The following is a 19252-nucleotide window of genomic DNA, read 5'->3' as shown; positions in this document are numbered from 1 at the left end:
TTAAAGCTTTTCCAAGAGATATGTTTGAATATTGTTGCATGATCGTTGGGATGGCAGTCACCTCCACATAATCGTGAGGGCGAGAATTGTTAGATTATGAGTCTTTTTCCCTTCCTATGTGGATAAATAAAATCCAATTTTGACCATAGGCCCATTACAATAGGTCATATATATAGACATTTCTAAGTCTTATTTCACCATCCACAAAAGAGTTTTCAGCAGCCATAGAGAGAAAAATAGAGCAGATTTTTGACCAAATTTCAACCTTAAATAGCCAACTTCAAATCTCAATACCCGCATCGTTTCTTGTCTGATTGTGCTGATTTTTCAAAAGCTTGGTCCTTTCATCTCAATATTTGTTTAGGAACTAAAATAGTTGGATTTAGTGCTCCACAACTCTGATTTTGCTCCCATGAACAATAGCTATATTTTTGTGCTTTTGCTCCTTTATTGCTTGAGCTTTTGGTATTGTGGTTTATGTATTGTTGTTCGTTGTTTGAGACCTTTTTGTTGGAAATTTTTGAGGATATAATTGTAACTCTTGTTGATTATAGTGGAGGTTTTGGTCCCGTGGTCTTTTACTCTGCATATCGAAGGTTTTTTAATGTAAATTTGGTGTCTCGTGTGATTGATTTTATTCATATCTTGTCATATTTTATCTAGTTGATTTATTTTGTTTCTTACTATCATTGTGCTTTGGTTTATTTGTTTCCTCTTTGTTCAAATTGAAAGAGAAAGTTTAGATTTGGGTATTCTTCCGTTGCTACCTTGTCGCGCACTTTAATAGTATTATTGTCTTTCCCAACAACGTGGTACCAGAGCGTTGGTTGTTCCCAACAACTTGGATATTATAAACAGTGTTCGAGAGATCCAAGTCACCCAGTTAGAAGCTGATACATAAATTTACATTGAATGTAATATTAAATAAGTAAAAAAAAGAGTAATAATTTTTTGTAAAAAAAAGTCCGATCCCAATAAATTCTAGGTATTCTATTTTTGTTCCCAACACCTTTATCAAGGTGCACCCAAAATATTCACTTGATTTTTTAGAATAAGATATCTCACAAAAAAAATGTTATCATATTTTTCTTTTGACAAAACACATCTAAGTTAGCAAGATAATTAGGCCCTTCAAAATTAAGAATATACTAATTGTGTTAAAAAAAGTCAAAAAAATGATATCTAATAAACAAATAATACTATACAATATTCAGTATATATGCAGTATAATAAAATAGGTATATGCAAGTTAAGAAGGCATATTATAAGAACAAAAAAATCTTATGCACCTTCTGATTCAAGCATATTCTATCAAAACCTAAAAGAAGAGAAGGAATTTTGGGAAAAAATTGATCGTATTATTGTGTTTTACAATGTACATATGTCTTTCTTATATAGAAAAATCTATACACGTTCAATGATAAAGAAAAGACTTCTAACAAAACTTCACAATAGAAATACACCCCAACTAGGCTTCTACAAAATAATGATAGACTCCTAATCATAGTATATAATTTCTATGCATTATCTTTAAAAATAAAATATTCTATAAATAAATCTATTCAAATATAAATTGACAAATGAATTGGGCCGAGATAAATTACTACAAAATAGCCAGCCTAAAATTTCCTTTAATAATTTGTTTCTCCATTAATAGGCTCAATGGCCCAAGTATGTAGCAAAAATAATATGTACTCGAAAAGTGATTAGCTAAGGAATCATTTATTTATTGTCTTCTCTATTTGTTTTTCATTTGGTTGTGAGCTTAAGCTCATTTGGCCAGAGCTAGATTCTCTGTTAACACCCCTCCCCCCCAACCTGGGAGCTTAAAGACCGAACTCCTAAATTGCAAAAAAGATTCTGATGAAGTAATCTAGGGAATGTTTTTGTGAAGATATTTAGGATATGAGAGGAGGAAGGTAACAAAGATAAGGATATCAATCCATTAAGCAATTTTTATGAGCAAAGTGGCAATACAACTCTATATGCTTTGTGTGTTCATAAAATACGAGGTTTTTGGCTATATAGATCACTATTTGATTATCACAGTGAACGTTGACTAAAAGAGATAGTATAACTCAGAGATCTCTAACAAAACACACCACCCAAGAAATTCAGCAACCAAATGATAAATTGATCTATATTTTTCAGCCATGGATAATAAAGAAAAAACCTATTGTTTCTTGGATTTCTAAGAAATAGGACAGCTCCCCAAACACAGACAGAACCCATTGGCTGAATGCCAAGACTTCAACAAGAGCCTAGTCGACATCACAAAATTCCAAAAGTTTTTAAATAGGCTTAGCTATTAGGAAAATTCATAATTTGGAAAAATTCTATATGTGTCAAAGAGTGTAGAACACTTAATGAAGATGACCGTGTTTGGGATTGCGTATCTTCTCTCAATGTTTGCCCATCATACAAAAAATTTAGATGAGTATGTATAAAGAAATTTTAATTTTCCTAAAAGTTTTTTAGAATTGGTTATGTCTGTGAGAGGTATTCCAAATTCAAAAAATTATCAAGGTTGGGTTGAGAGGGGTGGAGAAAGACTGCTCTTTAATAGAATCAAACAAACAAAAAAAATAAATAGAAAATAAAAAAACCTGGGTTTTGGCTATTAGAAATTTCCTGAGCATTGAGCTCATTATTTTTGTAACGACCAATGATACGAGTCGTATGTTATGGATATGGGTCTAGGGACCCTAGTCGTATGTTGGTTAGCATGATATTGGCTAAGTTATTTCCGTGGTACGAGAAGACTCCATATGAGTTGTATGTTCATGATATGAGATATATAGTGCCCAATCGTATATTATCCAGCATCTAACCTAGATGTCCTGCTTAAGGTAGGACTTGAAGGATTCTAGTCGTATGGTGATGGAACAAGTTAAGCCAAAGAAGTTGTATGTTGGACAAAATATAGTGTCCAAAAGTCTGATCAAGTTAAGAGTTCAGGCTACCACTTGTATGATGTTGATATGAGTTGACAGGTCAAACCGTACCATCATCATTTTGTATAGATTTTAAGATGGGGGTATTTTAGATATTTCACACCCCAAGAAATTAAGACCCCATGTCTTATAACATTATTTGGTCCCTCATTCTTCACTTTAAAAGATCAAAACACTCTTTACAAACCTCTTAGGAAAATTAGGCTAGGGTTTCTTCAAGATGGTCATCTAGAGGCTTAAGTATCAAAATTGCTCCATTAATCTTTGTGAGTAAGGCATGTTACTTCTCCCTCATTTTTAGTTCAACTGCAAACACATTTTAATAAATGGTTTTCATGGTATTATTGTGGATTTATTTTGGTTTTGAAATAGATGTTAGGGGTTTTGGTTGTTCATGGTTGGATAATGTTTTCCCATATCTTACATATCATTTTTATGTTATTTTAATAGTTTAAACATATGGTTTCATGGGAATGGTGAATTGATACTTGGTTTTTGTTTTGGAAACTATAAGCCCTAAATATGTTTGTTAGAATGCCAATGAGAATAATTTTTATCACATAGTTTGACTATTCTTGAAATCTTTCCATTGCATAATATGTTAACAGAACCTAAATTGGTTTGGTTGGTTTTAAATGGTTTGGAGAGGGCTTGGTGGCCACGACTTTGTTTTAATTGGAGGTCTTGTGGGGTACATAGGAATCCCCTAAGTGTTATGATAATACCACATTAGAATGCCTTGCTAGTTGACTCTTGGAATTGGTGGTTTGGTTATGTGCTAAATATTTTAATTGTACAATAATGGTGGGTTGTAATAGCTAATTTTGAAGGTTCCCAATTGAAGGGCTGGAAACTCATGTTTGCAACATAAGGGTTGGTCATGATAATCATATTCTTGTGGGGTACATGGTAATACCCCAAGTTATACTTGCAAATATATATCATAAAGGGCGATGGTTAAATGGGAATATCCAACCCCTATGATATATCCAATTCATGCCGCTACACATACTGCAGCCTATTTAGGGGGAAATACTGGACACATATAACCCATGGATGGATTATGATAGTAAGGATACATAACCCAGGTTAAAGGTTTTAAATGCATGCTAAACTCGGCTACATCTCCCAGCATAGTTATATATATATATGTATATGATTTCATAAAGTTATTAACTTTGGTTTTTAATAATGGCATTATTTTATCCTTATTCCTGAGTAAATGCTAGCATTTATTCCGCTAACTGTCTTCAGGTGTTGTATCCCTACGTGATGCAGTATCCATCCATATTACTACTCCTGTTCAGTGACTTAGATTAAGGGATAGATTAGAGTTAGACTGAAGTTGTGAGCTTTTATACTTTAGAAGACTTCATTTCATGCTATGGGCCTTCTTTACATTATTTTGTTTCTTGGTCTTTGGTTTTGGCGATGGTCGGGGGCATGTCCTGACCAGATTTTCTTTTTCTTTGGTTAGAGGCTTTATGGGACTACTTTAGGCAAGGCGGTGTCGGTATTGGTGTCAGACTTGGTATTGGTATATGTATTTGGGTTGGCACCGGTCAGATATTTGATTGAGGTTGTTGGATTATGGTTATAGACTTTATTTAATGTCTTTGTTTTATTCTTGTTCTATCTTATTATATGTTTGGAATTTATTCAACATGGGTTGCAGAGCGATTATGGTTAGGTCTTGGGGGTACTCTCTAGTCCCGATTAGATTTGAGGCACCCGACACGACTAGGCACTAATTTGGGTCATATCAGATTGGTATCAGAGCCCTAGGTTCATCATTAATTGGGAGTACCCAAAGACGTGTTAAGTAGAGTCTTTAAGAGGATGTATAGTGTGCCACACTCATAAGGGAGAGGATACAAAGAAATTAGTAATATTTCTTGTTTTTGTGTTTTATTTTTAAGTTATAGAGTATTAGGTCCTAATTCTCCTCTATTTCTTATTTGTTCTCTTTTCAGATCATGCCTCCTCTCTTTTCAGATCATAAGAGAAGTAAAAGTGAAAATGTTTGTAAATCTAAAGCCAGGTAAGATATCAGTAAAGGAATATGCCTTGAAGTTCCACTAGTTATCATGGTATGCTCGGAGTTAGTTTCTAGCAAGTGGGATAGAATGAGGAAGTTTGTGTCTGATTTATCCCAAGAATTGATCTTAGAGAGTAAGTCTACCTTTTTAAATAAGGACATGGATACTTCCAGGTTGATGGTATACATGCAACAGGTTACAAAAGAGTAAAGGAAGCAGACTAACATAGTAGAGAGGCAAGGAAAGAAGTATATATTTTTTTAGTAGAGTGGTGGCCAACAACAGAGTAGCGAGGATGGTGGAATGTATTCCAAGAAGAATTAAGGAAATTTTTGGTCTTATTCGATGGCTAGTGCTACGCAACCAAAGATATTAGGTGATAGGTATTTGTATGGTAGTGACAACTATAGGTCATAGAGTACCCCATCTTAGGATATTGGGGCTCAATTAGCTCAATCATATCATTTCTTCAGGTTTTGTGGTAGATTGCATTGGGGTTATTGTTATAAAGAAATGGATAGGTGCTTCAACTGCGGTTAGCCAGGGCACATGCTTAGAAATTGTCTTGTTGGTAAGGTTTTCTTTGGGTCAAACAAGGTTCTAATTTCCTCTTCTTCAGCTCTGACACCAAAGGGTGCACCATATGGCTCTGACACTGGTCAAAATCGTCTCTATTCTCTCACTACCTACCAGGAGTCTGAGGCATCGCCTGATGTTATGACTGGTATGTTTAAACTCTTTTCCCATGGTGTGTACTATTTACTTAATCCAAGGTCCACTCTCTCTTATGTGACCTTATTTGTGGCTGTGCATTTTGGTTTTGGTCCCGAGTTTGTTTTAGACTCTTTTTCTATTTCTACCATGGTTAGGACTCAGTGATTGCTAAAAGAGTCTATAGAGGGTGTAAAATATTTATTTGTAGTAAAGAAACTGTGGTGGATCTATTTAAATTAGACATAGTGGATTTTGATGTCATATTGGTGATGGATTGGTTGCAGTTGTGCTATACTTTACTAGATTATCGAACCCATAAGGGCATCTTTAGTTTCAGTAATAAATCAATTATTGAGTGGGAGGGCGGTTTCCTAGATCTTAAGGAGAAGTTCATATCTTATCTTAGAGCTGAGAGAATAATCTACAAGGGTGTCTCTATCATCCTGGGTAAAAGATTTTAACTCAAAGGGTCCTTCTTTGCATTCTATCCCGGTGGTTAATGAATTTCCTGAGGTCTTCCTTGATGACCTACCTGGAATTCCCCCTGATAGGGAGATTGAGTTTTGATTGATCTTATTCTAGACACCCATCCAATTTTTATTCCTCCATATTGTATGGCTCCAGCTGAGTTAAAGATGCTTAAGGAGTAACTACAGGATCTTCTAGGCAAGGGTTTCCTCCATCCTAGTATGTCCGCATGGGGTTTAGCTATCCCTTAGTATGTGTATTGATTACCAGCAATTGAATAAGGTGACTGTAAAGAATAATTACCCTCTTCCAAGGATAGATGACTTATTTGATCAGTTGCAGGGTGTTATGTTTTTCTCAAAGATTTATCTTTGATCGGGGTACCATCATTTAAAGATTAGGGAGGTGAATAACCTAAGACCCCTTTCCATACCCGATATAGGCATTTTGAGTTTCTTTTTATATAGTTTTGGTTTACCAATGCCCCAACATCATTTATAAATTTGATGAATAGATTTTTCCATCAGTTTTTGAATTACAGACCTTGAAGGAGCAGTAGTTACATGCCAAATTTTTGAAATGTGAATTCTGGTTGAACACTATCACTTTTCTAGGTCATATCATTTCTAGTGAAGGGAGCAAGGTAAATCCATAAAATAATGCAGTGGTGAATGAGTGGACTAGACCAACGACTTCAATCAATATTTAGAGTTTCATGGTTTTAGCGGGTTACTATAGGAGGTTTGTGGAGAGTTTTTTGGCTATTGCTTCCCCATTGACTAAATTAACTCAGAAGAAGGTGAGGTTCTAATGCTTGTAAGGGTAGTTTTGAGAGGTTTAAGGAAAATATAAGTTTGGCTCTGATTTTGAATTTATCGAGGGTACTGATGGGTTTTTGGTTTATTGTTACGTGTCCCGTGTAGGGCTTGGATGCATTCTGATGCAACATGGCAGGGTGATAGTTAATGCGTCTAGGCAGCTAAAGGTTCATCAAAGTAATTATCTAACTCGTAATTTGGAATTGCTAGTTGTGGTACTCTCATTGACAATCTGGTGGCACTATTTTTATAGAGTGCATGTGGACAGCTTTTTAGATCATAAGAGCCTTCAGCATGTGCTTACTCAAAAATAGATTAATCTCAGGCAAAGGAGATAGCTTGAGCTACTCAAGCATTGTGACATTAGTCGTCACTATCATCAAGGTAAAACTAATGTAGTTTATGATGCTCTTAGTAGGTTATCCATAGGGAGTTTAGCTCATGTGGACAAGGAAAAGCGGGATTTTGTAAAGGATATTCACCGTATGGCTAACCATGGTGTTCGTCTGTTAGACTCCAAGAGTGGTGGTGTATTTGTACAGAAGGTGGTACAGTCGTCTTGTAGTGCTGAGATCAAGGAGACGCAGATGTTAGATCTTATCCTGATGAGGATCAAGGGTAATGTAGGTGCGTAGAAGGTGATGGATTTCGAGATTAGTGGTGATGGTACCTTACAGTACCAAGGAAGGATATGTGCTCCCGATGTTGATGGTTTGCAAGATAGGATTTTTGTTGAAGTGCATGAGTCACGCTATCTCGTTAACCCTAGTTTGATAAAAATGTATCAAGTCCTTAAAGAGATCTATTGGTGGAGCAATATAAAGAGGGATATGGAAAATTATGTGGCTAAGTACATGCTGTGCCAACAAGTGAAAGTTGAGCACATAAAGTGATAAATTTGGATTTTATTATAGTTCTTCCTCGGTCTCAGAATCCATTTTATTTGGTTTGGGTCATTTTGGATGGGATGACAAAGTTGGCATACTTTTTTCTAGTGAGGACTAAGTTCTCGGTTGAGAATTATGCAAGGTTGTATCTCCATGAGATTGTGAAGTTGAATGGGGTAACAATTTTTATTACTCGGATCATGGTCCGCAATTTTTATCTCACTTTTAGCAGTCATTTTAGAAAGTTTTGGGGACTAAGGTAAGTCTTAATATTTCCTTTCACCCATAGCAGGAATAGGAAAACAAAGATAACTATTCAGATGTTGGAGGATATGCTTCGTGCCTATATGATTGACTATGGTGGTAGTTCGGTAGAGCATTTGCCTCTTATAGAGTTTGCCTACAATAATAGATAGCACTTTAGAATTTGGATGGCGTTGTTTGAAGCTTTATAAGATAGGAGTTGTAGGTCTCCTATTGAGTAGTTCGAAGTTGGTGAGGCAGAGATATTTTGCCGGAATTTGGTTCACCAAGCCATGGAGAAGATGAAGGTGATTCAGTATAGACTTAACTCTTCCCAAAGTCACCAAAAGTCCTATGAAGATGTGAGGCATAGGGAGTTAGAGTTTGATGTTGGAGATAGGATGCTTTTGAAGATTTCTCCCATGAAGGAAGTGATGTAGCTTGGGAAGAAGGAAAAGCTTCGTCATTTATATATCGGTCTATACTCGGTACTGAGATAGATTGGCAATGTGGCATATAAGTTGGAGTTGCCTTCTAGTTTGAGTTCCATTCACCCAGTATTCCATGTTTTTATGTTGAGTAAGTGTATAGGTGATTCATTGCAAATAGTGCCTATTGCCAATCTTGTTATTTTGGATTCTCTGTCTTATGAGGAGGTCCTAGTGAAAATTTTGGATCGGCAGGTTTTTCGTTCACGGACCAAGGACTTGGCCTCGGTAAAGGTTTCATGGAGGAACCACGAGGTTGAAGAGGATACTTGGGAAGATGATGAGTACACGAAGTCCAAGCATCCATTCTAGTTTTCTGCTCTAAAAATTCGTGCAGAAGGTATGTGTTCTTCATAACATCTTTGTTTCTGACTTATTTAAAGGAAAGATTGATTTCCTTGCATCTTTGTTTTCTAACTATATTAAAGGTCAGAGTAGAGATGTTGGGGTGTAAATTGTTCTTGTACTGCCTAGTTCTATAATTTGAGTACAATTAATCCAGATGGGGAGAATTGAAATACCCTGGATTTTGGTCCTTTTAAATTTCCTAAGCTTTGAGCTCACTGTTCTTCTAATGACCGACAATGCGAGTCGTATGGTGTGGGTATGGTTCTAAGGACCCTAGTCGTATATTGGTAAGTGTTATGTTGGCGATGTTCTTTCCTTTGTACAAGAAGACTCCATACGAATAGTATGTTTATGATACGAAAAGTATAGTTCCCAACCGTATGTTGTCTAGTGTCTAGTCTTGATGTCCCGCTTTGGGTACGACTTGATGGATACTAGTCATATGGTGATAGTATGATTTAAACCAAGGGAGTTGTATGTTGGACAGAATATGATGTCCAACTTTCTAATTAAGTACCTAAGTTAAGGGTACCACTCGTATGATGTGGACACGAGTTGAGGGGTCCAACTTTACCTTCATGCCTTCTTTTTACACTTTTTAAGCTGAGGGTATTTTGGAAATTTTCTACCCCAATCCCTTAAGATCCCACATCTTATAACACTATTTGGTCCATTATTCTACAGTTTAGAAGATCAAAACACTCTCTAAAAATCTCTCACAAATATTGGGGTAGGGTTTTTTCAAGGTGTTCATATAAAGGCATAAGGATCAAAATTTCTTCTTGAATCTTCGTGAATAAGGCATGTTACTCCTCACTCATTGTTAGTTCAGCTAAAAGAATGTTTTAATGAATGGGTTTCATGGTATTATAGGGGATTTATTTTTGTTTTTAAATAGATGTTGGGGTTTTTGGTTCTTCATGATTGGATAATTTTTTTTCCATGCCTTATTTATGGTTTTTCATGTTATAATAATGGTTTTAATATGTGATTGCATAGGAATGGTCAATTGATACTTGGTTTTGGTTTTGGAAAGTATATGCACTCAACATTTTTGGTAAAGTGTCAATGAGAATGATTTTTGTCACATAGTCTGACTATTCTTGAAATCTTTGCATTGCATAATATGGTAATGGAACCTAAATTGGTTTCTTTGATTTTAAATGGTTTGAAAGGCCTTGGTGGACACAACTTTGGTTTAATTGGAGGTCTTGTGGGGTACATCGGAATCCCTAAGTATTGCTAATGACATAGCTCGCTAGCTATAGTCGATATGGTGATACCACTTCATAATGCCTTGATAGCTGAATCTTGTAATTGGTGTTTTATTTATGTGCCAAATTTTTTAATTGGGCAATAATGGCGGGTTAAAATACCTAACCGTGAAGGTATGAGTCCGATAGATGGGCACTGGAAACTCATGTTTACCTATATAAGGGTTGGTTATTATGACCATATGCTTGTGGGGTACATGGGAATCCCTCAAGTTATACTTGTATATATGTATCATAGAAGGTGAAGGGTACAAGGGAATCCCTGGCCCCTATGATATCTACGGTTTGTGTGGCTACACGTACTGGGGCCCATTCAAAGGGTAATACTCGACCCATATAGCCTGTGGGTGGATTACGACGATAAAGCTACACAATCCTGGTTAAAGGTTTTAAATGCATACTAAACCTAATTCCCTCTCCTGACCTGGTATATATGTATATATATGTGTGTGTGATTGCATATGGTTATTCACTTTGGTTTTGAATAATGGCATTATTTTATCCTTATTCCAAAGTACATGCTAGCGTTCATTCTGCTAACCGTCTTTGGACATTGTATCCCCATGCAATGTAGGAATTATCCATACTACTGCTCCTACTCAGAGACTTTGATTTGGGGTTAGCTTAGAGTTAGCCTGAAATGGTGAGATTCCATACTCCATATGGTCGGGAGCATGTCCCGACCAGATGTTCTTTCTTTATGGTTAGAGGCTTCGTGGGACTACTTTGGGCATGTGCGATGTCGGTATTGGTTTCATCCTTGATATTGGTATTTGCATTAGGGTTGGCACCGGTCAGATATTTGATTGAGATTGTGGTTATAAACTTTATTTAATGTCTTTAATTTATTCTTTTTATATCTTGTTATTTGTTCGAAATTCATTTGACATGGGTTGCAGGGTGGTTATGGTTAGGTCTTGGGGGTGGTCTCAGGTCCTGGTTGGACTTAAGACACCTGACACGACTAGGCCCTAGTTTAGGTTGTGTCAGCAAACTTGTTGTAATGACCCCCCGGTCATATCCTTGATTTGCATACATTTTCGGCTTTGTGTGCCTCTCCACAGTAGCTACGGGTCATTTATGACTTTTCAGAATTGTCGGTTCGGTGAGTGGATAGTTCATTTGGATTTTAGGCTCATTTACCTATTTAGGAGATATCATTGTTTAGGATTTGGTCTCAAATGAATCCCCCTAGTAGATGACCTCTGATGAAAATTCTGACAACACCATCAGCTCTAGACATTAATTTTAGGCTAGGAGGACTAGTGATTTGGCTTTTGAGGCTTCTGAAATTGTTTTAGGCTATTGAGCTTATTATATAAAAAATGTAACTATAGGTGTAGGCCCCACATTTTGTCCAAACAACCTCAAATTTCTCTATTTAATCATGTTCATAGGGTTCTGGATGAGTTTCGAGGGTCAAAAGAAATTGTCTTTGTTGGTGTTGATGTCTTCACGAACGCAAACTTTGACCATTTGACCTAGTCATGATAGAGACCAAAAGATCGCAATAGTGATATTTTAGCCTCTGACTTTTGGTCGCTATTCCGACCACATCATTGAGTCCAAATTCATATTTTGACATTTTTGGAGTTAGGAAACCTTCATTTTGATGATATTCGATGTATTTTTCTTAAATAATCTTTGTGTCTCAGTTAAGGACTCTATTTTCCTTATTTTCCAACAACTATTTTAATTTTTGTGATTTTCACCCAAGTTTAGAATCATAAACCCTATATTCACTATTTCTTGAGATTGAGAGCTCGGATTTGGGCTATTCCAAAGGAGTTTGTGAGATTTCATCTATGGAAAAGTTTTCTACTATTATAATTATCATTTTTCCCTTGATTTTTTCTTTAAAAAAGCTTCAAATTCTTTATCTCAAAATAGGTTTTTAGGGCTTTGGCAGGTAAAATTTTAAAGAGGTTTTTCTTTGATTTGAACCTTGTTTTTCTTGGATTTTCATCTATAAACTCCTATGAGTATGGGGAACATATTTCAAAAATAAAATTATAATTTTTACCCCTTGAACATTCGAACCTATTTAGGGTTCCATTTTTAGACCTGTCTTAAATATAGAAATATGGGTCTCATTTTATCCCTAATGACGCGTAGATTATGATTTTCATAATGTGTAAGCATTTAGGATCATTAAGTGAAGGCAGGTATTTTATGGACGACTCAAAGATTTACAGTTCAGCTTTGAGGTAAGTTTCTGTCTACTCTTCTTCATAAGATGATGTGTTTTATATATTACATATGAATGTGAATGTTTAGATTGATTATGAGTAGAAAACCATGACATAGTCTTGATTATTGATGTTTGGGAATTAGATGGGCGAATTGACCAGTAAAGTGAAAGATTTGTTATGCTTTTATGATTCTATTACCCTAGGTTTATAGCATTTAGGAATTGATGAGATTAATGAATATTAGAATAAGGTTATAATGTACTTATGGATTATGATAATGATTCCCGGCTCTTGAGGTTATGGTTATGTCGCATATGTACCTATTATTAGGCTGCAGGCCGTGTTATGATATTTGTTGGATTTCAGGAAGTGTTTATCCTTGTAAAGGATGTATCCATAATTTATAGACATGTTGATGTTTACAACTTCATTATGAGAATACGGATAATAGCATTCATAGATTTGGTACATTCATGACCACTAAAATAGAAAATTGTAATACCCCGTTCTTCTATCTAGCTTCGATTCGTCCTTAGAACATCAAAGATCTTACTTCATAAATGAATACCTTTTATTTCCTATGTTATTTTCAAGATTTTGATTTTTAATCTGGTGGGAAATTGAATTAGCTTTCCAGCGATACCAATTTCGCGAAAATCCGATATCGGAGTAAAAAGTTATGGACTTTTTACCGAAAGCAGTCTGAACTACCCAAGTGCAACGCCGTCATCGAACTAACGACAGACCGTCACCCAGACCATCGCAGCTGAGGCAGTGAGTCCATTCTCTGGCTAAGTGCTATGGAGAGGTCTTACGGACTATCGCCTGAGCCATCGCAGACGAGGCAGCGAACCCCTATTCTGGTCCACGTGCGACGGTTTATCCGACGGACCATCGACCCAGCGATAGACCATCGCACCAACCATCGCAGATCCTGCTCAAAAATTTTAAGTCATTTTTAAATTGACATTTTACTCTTTTTCCACCCTTTTTAACACCTATTTATATTGGATCAAGGTTCATAACTCCATATTCATCTATAACTTCAAAAGCTAGGGTTTCTTTCTAGATAAAAAAAATCCAAGAAGAAGATTCAAACCCTTCTTCAAGAAACTAAGAAATTTAAGTTCTTCAAGTTCAAGAACCATCAAGAAGACATCTAGATCTGTGTTTCCCAATCCAAGAACGTTCAAGAAAGGTTAATTATATTTCAAGATTCAAGCTTTTGAGGTATGGTAGATGTTGATTCTTGGGTTCCTTCCACCCAAGAAGTTCAAGAATCCTTTTCAAAATTATAAGGTTTACATATTTATGAGATTCCACAATTTATGTGTATTAGAGTTCATGAGTTTGTATTGTTGAGTTTCAATTCATGATTTAGACTACAAGTTTCAAGAATTGATTCTATTATGTGATGAATGGTGTGATGTTCATGATAGACCCTTTTCAAGTTGCATGTTGGTTTATGAAATCATGATACTTAGGTATAGTATTTGTTTTATAACCAAAGCATGCTCCCCATATGTCTGATAAAATGCTTGTGTGAAGAAAATAATGTCATTATAGAATGTTGACAAGAAATCCCCAATTATGTATAGGCCCATGCATGTTAAGTGTTTGTTGAAAAGCCTTAGTGAATAAATTGTGACATGTTAGCATGAAATTCCCCAATTATGTGTTCTTTAATGCATGTTAACTGTTTGATGCAAGACCTTGTTGAATGGAGTATGAGCCAATAGCATGTCACCCTATACTATCATATGTTTATGATTCCAAGTGCTTGATTTCAAGGATGGTTATGTTCTACTTTTATGTTATCGAGTCCTGGGGGTATTTATACCCGACAATTTAGCTGAGGGTCTAGAACCCGTGTCAATTTCATGATAAGCTCAGTCAAGCCACGATTCTTAGAACTCAGTTAGTTATAGAACTCAGTACTCTCAGACAGTTACAAAACTTTAGAAATCTCATTAATCTAAGTATCATTATCATTCCAGCTTCAGCTCAGATCTTAGCAGTATTCAAGTATTTCAAAATTAGTAGCATTCAGTAAGATAATGAGATCCAGTAGTGTTCCGTTAGTCTTCGGAACCAAGTGAACTCAGCTTAACTCTATTAATTAGTATTATCACTTATAGTTTCAGCTCAGTCTAGTACAGTGTAAGAAAAAGAATCAGTTCAGAATCTTTAAGTTGGGAGTAGGATTTAGCACCGACCGAACCTAGGGATGGGGGCTCACCCGTTAAGGAAGACTGAGATCCCTAGGAGCAATCCCAAAGTTCCATAACTACAAAGCCAGTGTAGGTACGAGATGTCACCCGCTAGATAGGACTGACTTACTCAAGGATCACCTATTAGTATATTATATATATATAGATAGGATTGATCCCAGGGGTCACCCGTTAGATAGGACCGACTCCACAAGAGAGGTCCTTACCCATGGAATGGTAATAATATCCTTCCAGCTAAGGTTACAAGTTAGACCCCATAATTTAATATTCAGGGCATGTCGGTTAGATGACTACTTCCCACAGTCTCAGTTTCAGAATCAGTCTCAGTAAAGAAACTCAGCTCAGTAGTACAGAGTAAATATTGTCAGATACAGTCAATAATTATAACTATCATCAGACTCAGAAATCACCCACTAGATAGGACTGATCTCAGATTCAGTTAAGTACTCCCATTATCAGTAGATACAAAGATCACCTACTACATAGGACTGATCTCAGATTTTAGTCCGACATTCCCATTATCATTAAGTTCAGAGATCACCCGCTAGAAAGGACTGATCTCAACTTCAGCACTCAGTTATCAATATTAAAAGATTTAGTTATTTAGTATCTCAGTATTAGTGGTGAGTTCAGACATCAATAAAGGAGTATTTGAGTCTCAGTATTCTATGTCAAGATTATTTAAGTTATGGTGTGTGCATTCATGTATATATCCTCATTCAGTACTCTCATGCTATTCAGTTAAGTAATTGTTCATGCATAAGCCCTTGCATTTAGCCTTACCTCATCTTGCATACTCAGTATATTCCCATGTACTGATGCATTCGTGCTATGGTGTTTTACTTTATACCATAGGTTCAGAAGCACGAGATCCAAACCACCCTTAGCAACACAGTTCCAGTCAGCACCATACACCTAACAGTGACTCCTCATTATTCGAGGATGGTTCTTATTTCATTTTATTGCTAGTTTAAGTATTTCATTAGTTGGAGTTAGTTAGGGATATTTCCATCAACTCTTTACTCAGACAGTCTAGAGGTTTTCAGACTACAAAGTTTTTAGACTAGTTATTCAGACAAATGTTTTAGTTTGGAAGTTGATTAACTTTATCCAGTTTTATTTCAATTGTACTTTAAGTATTGAACCTTATGGCGAGTTTCTGCCAGTTTTCCACATTTATTTCAGTACATTATGCAGTTCTCAGTTACAGATATCAAAAAGGGTTAGCTTGTGTTCCCTCAGGGTCATGAGCACCATGTAGTGTCTGGAGTGCTAGACTTGGGGCATTACAAAAATGGTATGATTTAGATACCATATATCCCTTCTTTCCTTTATTTATTAAGATTGTATATTCATATCTTGGCCTTGTCTACTATAATATATCCTTTTTTTCCCTTTATTTGTATATTGATCGGTGATATATGGTATAGAATTGATATTCTTGAGTGTGGAGTGAATAGTATAGTTCATCCTTAATACTTTCTTAGCCTTATTATGTCAGTTTCTTGGATATGAGTAGGATAATTTACTCTAACCATCTCACTAGATTTATTATGTGATTGCAAGACATTTTGATTTAGTCTATTTCTGTTTATATGTTGTATAAATCTGTGTTATCTTAAGAGCTCAGTCGTAGTTGCCTACTGAGTACCACATGTTTGGTACCTAGACTTCACTTTTCCAGCCTACAGATCATAGAATGGGTTATCCCTGGTGTTGTGTGCATTGTGCAGAGCAGCCATGATTTGGAGAATAGCATGATATCCCAACGTTAGGAGTATTACTTTCCTCCCTCTTATGTACTAGAATAATCTCTATGTTATATTTGGAGATGAGTTATATCAATGTAATTCCCTTGATACTTCATTTTGTATTCTTATTATACTAGAAGCTCTTGTACTGATTTTACCTGGTTTTAGGGTTATCTTATTGATCTTGGGCGTATTTATATGTCCAAAAGCCAATATTTACCCATAATAGGACTTGATATATGAGCTAAAGTATGTTATTCTTTTGTGTTTGAGTTATAATTGCATGATTTATCTAATGGACATGATTGTTGATACAAGGTTGATTTTTGATGATATTGGATGCAATTGGATGCATTAAGGGAAGCGAATAATGATTAAGGCTTTGGGAATGATTTTATGCGCATGAGAATACTTGGATTGTGGTTAAAGAGCATGAATTTGAAAAGGGGAACAAGGAAAGAAGCAATGAGCAGGAAATCAAAAAAAATAATGAGTTGTGCGGCGTGGACATTATTCCCCGTGTTGAGCTCTGCATTACCCTATGTGATTTTAGTGTCAATGTAAAATTCCAGTAAGCCTCCTCAATAGTCTCGTGAAGTTGAGGCTAAATTAATTCCCAAGATGAATTCTAGTGAGGATTCGCGATAGCCTCATGGTGAGGACCCTATTCCCCAACTCTGTCTGTCGTAATGCATCCTCTATTCCCCACGTTAAGCCCCGCAAAATAGTGCCTCTTAATTATTGGTTCAAAATGTGTTCTACTATAAAAGGAACACTTTAACACAATTTAGGATACTTTTTCATACACATAGCAGAGGCTAAAAACACTTATGATACTTCTTTTAGGGTTCTTGAAACATCATTCTTTCAACATTATTTTTTGGTATGATTAATTACTTATTTTTTATGTTGAATTCAAACATGAGTGGCTAAACACCCTTGTTCTAGGTTTGAGGCATAACACATGATTAAACTTTGATATTCGTAGAGTGGTTTATTGTTGAATTATCATATGGGTTATCCTTAATCTCTTGTGCTTACTGTTCTGATGAATGGCCACCATAAAAATGCACTTATATTCCTTTGTGAATCCGATAGGATAATCAATAGGATAGATCAAAGAGTTTATGGATCAAGGTTCTTATTCTTATATAAAGTAAAGGATTTGAATTAGCAAATAGGATAAAGATATACCTAGAAGCCTTATTTCGTTCATCTACAGGATGATATCTTAATACATTTAAATGTATTGTTGCATCCCCGCTCAACAATGAAGTTGTAATTTCCATTTAGGTAGAATATTAGAGGATTGAGAGATCATGATCATACTCTAAACCCTGCAAACAATAACCCAATAATCAACAAAACCATGATAAGAATACTAATTTGTAAGTTGTAAGAGTATCTCAACTCTAGAATTCTCACTAGTATTATTTAAAACTTTCCTTATGCCACTATTGTCACACATTGTTATTTCTTTATTAGTTAGATTATTCATTAACTCTTCAAAATCATCTTGATACTCTGGAACACTTAAAACATTCTTGTCAAAACAAAAGTTAGTAGAATTGCTAATTAAGTAGTCCTCGTGGGTACGATATCCGACTCTCTGAATAACTAATTACTTGTACGATCGCGTTCACTTGCATGTGCGAGACAAAAAAAACATTTTGGCATCGTTGCTTGGGACTCAAAGGAATCCTACTATATCGGATTTCACAAAGGAATCCTAAGTGGCATTCTAACTAAAGAAGTGCTCCAAAGAAGGTTGTAAATGTGATTGAGGTGGACCAGTTTACTTCTATATTAGCTCAGCTTATTGCGCTACAAAATTAGTTAACTACTCAGTTTAGCACTATGAAATTAGGGATTACACAGCTTGCAGCAACAGCTAATGTAGTTTATTAGGCTAATAATTGGTGTGAAATTTGTGGAAGTAGTGACTATGCAATAGATGTTTTTTCTTCTAATTTAGAGTGTGTTAATTATGTCGAAAATACTAATCGCCAAGGATAATATAACTTTGATAACACTTATGATCCCAACTGGAAAAACCATCTAATTTCTCATGGGTGAAAATCAGGCACAGAGTAACATCAATATAGGGTGCTAGTACAACAAAATCAACAACAGAAAGCTCAGAGTAATCAGACCACGACTCAAACTAGTAATATGGAAGAGATGTTGAAGCAAATTATGGCTACTCAAGCACAGTTGGTAGCAGATGTGAAGAGTCAATAGTTGATTACAAAGAACTTAGAGATTCAATTTGGTCTGATTGTAGGATCAAAACACACTAGACCTCATGGAGGTCGATATAGTGATACTGAGCCTAATCCAAAATAAGTAAGTACAGTCACTACTAGGAGCGGTCTACAGCTAAAGGAGTTTTAACCTAAGCAGGTAAATCACAAGGCTACTAATGGTGATGCATAAAAGAATGGAAAGAAATTGGTTGAATAAAAAGCTGAAAGCAAGGAAACCAAAGTGGAGAAGACGACTCTACCAACACCTTTTCCCCAAAGTATTCAAAAAAACTAAGAGGAGACTAGTTACAAGAAGTTTTTAGGGATTTTGAAACAGATACATATCAATCTCCCTATTATCGATATTTTGCAGTGTGTTCCAAAGTACGTGAAGTATGTAAAGGAAATTGTGGCAAACAAGAACCGTTTGACTTAATAAGTTATAGTTGCACTTACTGAGGAGTGCATATTTAAAATTCAGAATAAATTGCCCACAAAATTAAAAGATCCAAAAAGTTTAACTTTGTAGATCACCATCGAACAATCCATTAGTACTTGGGGTTTATATGATTTAGGGGAAAGAATAAATCTTATGCCCA

Source organism: Capsicum annuum, chromosome 10 (genome assembly GCF_002878395.1).
Source record: "Capsicum annuum cultivar UCD-10X-F1 chromosome 10, UCD10Xv1.1, whole genome shotgun sequence".
NCBI classification, from domain to species: Eukaryota; Viridiplantae; Streptophyta; class Magnoliopsida; order Solanales; family Solanaceae; genus Capsicum; species Capsicum annuum.
Note: the sequence above shows the minus strand (reverse complement) of the source record.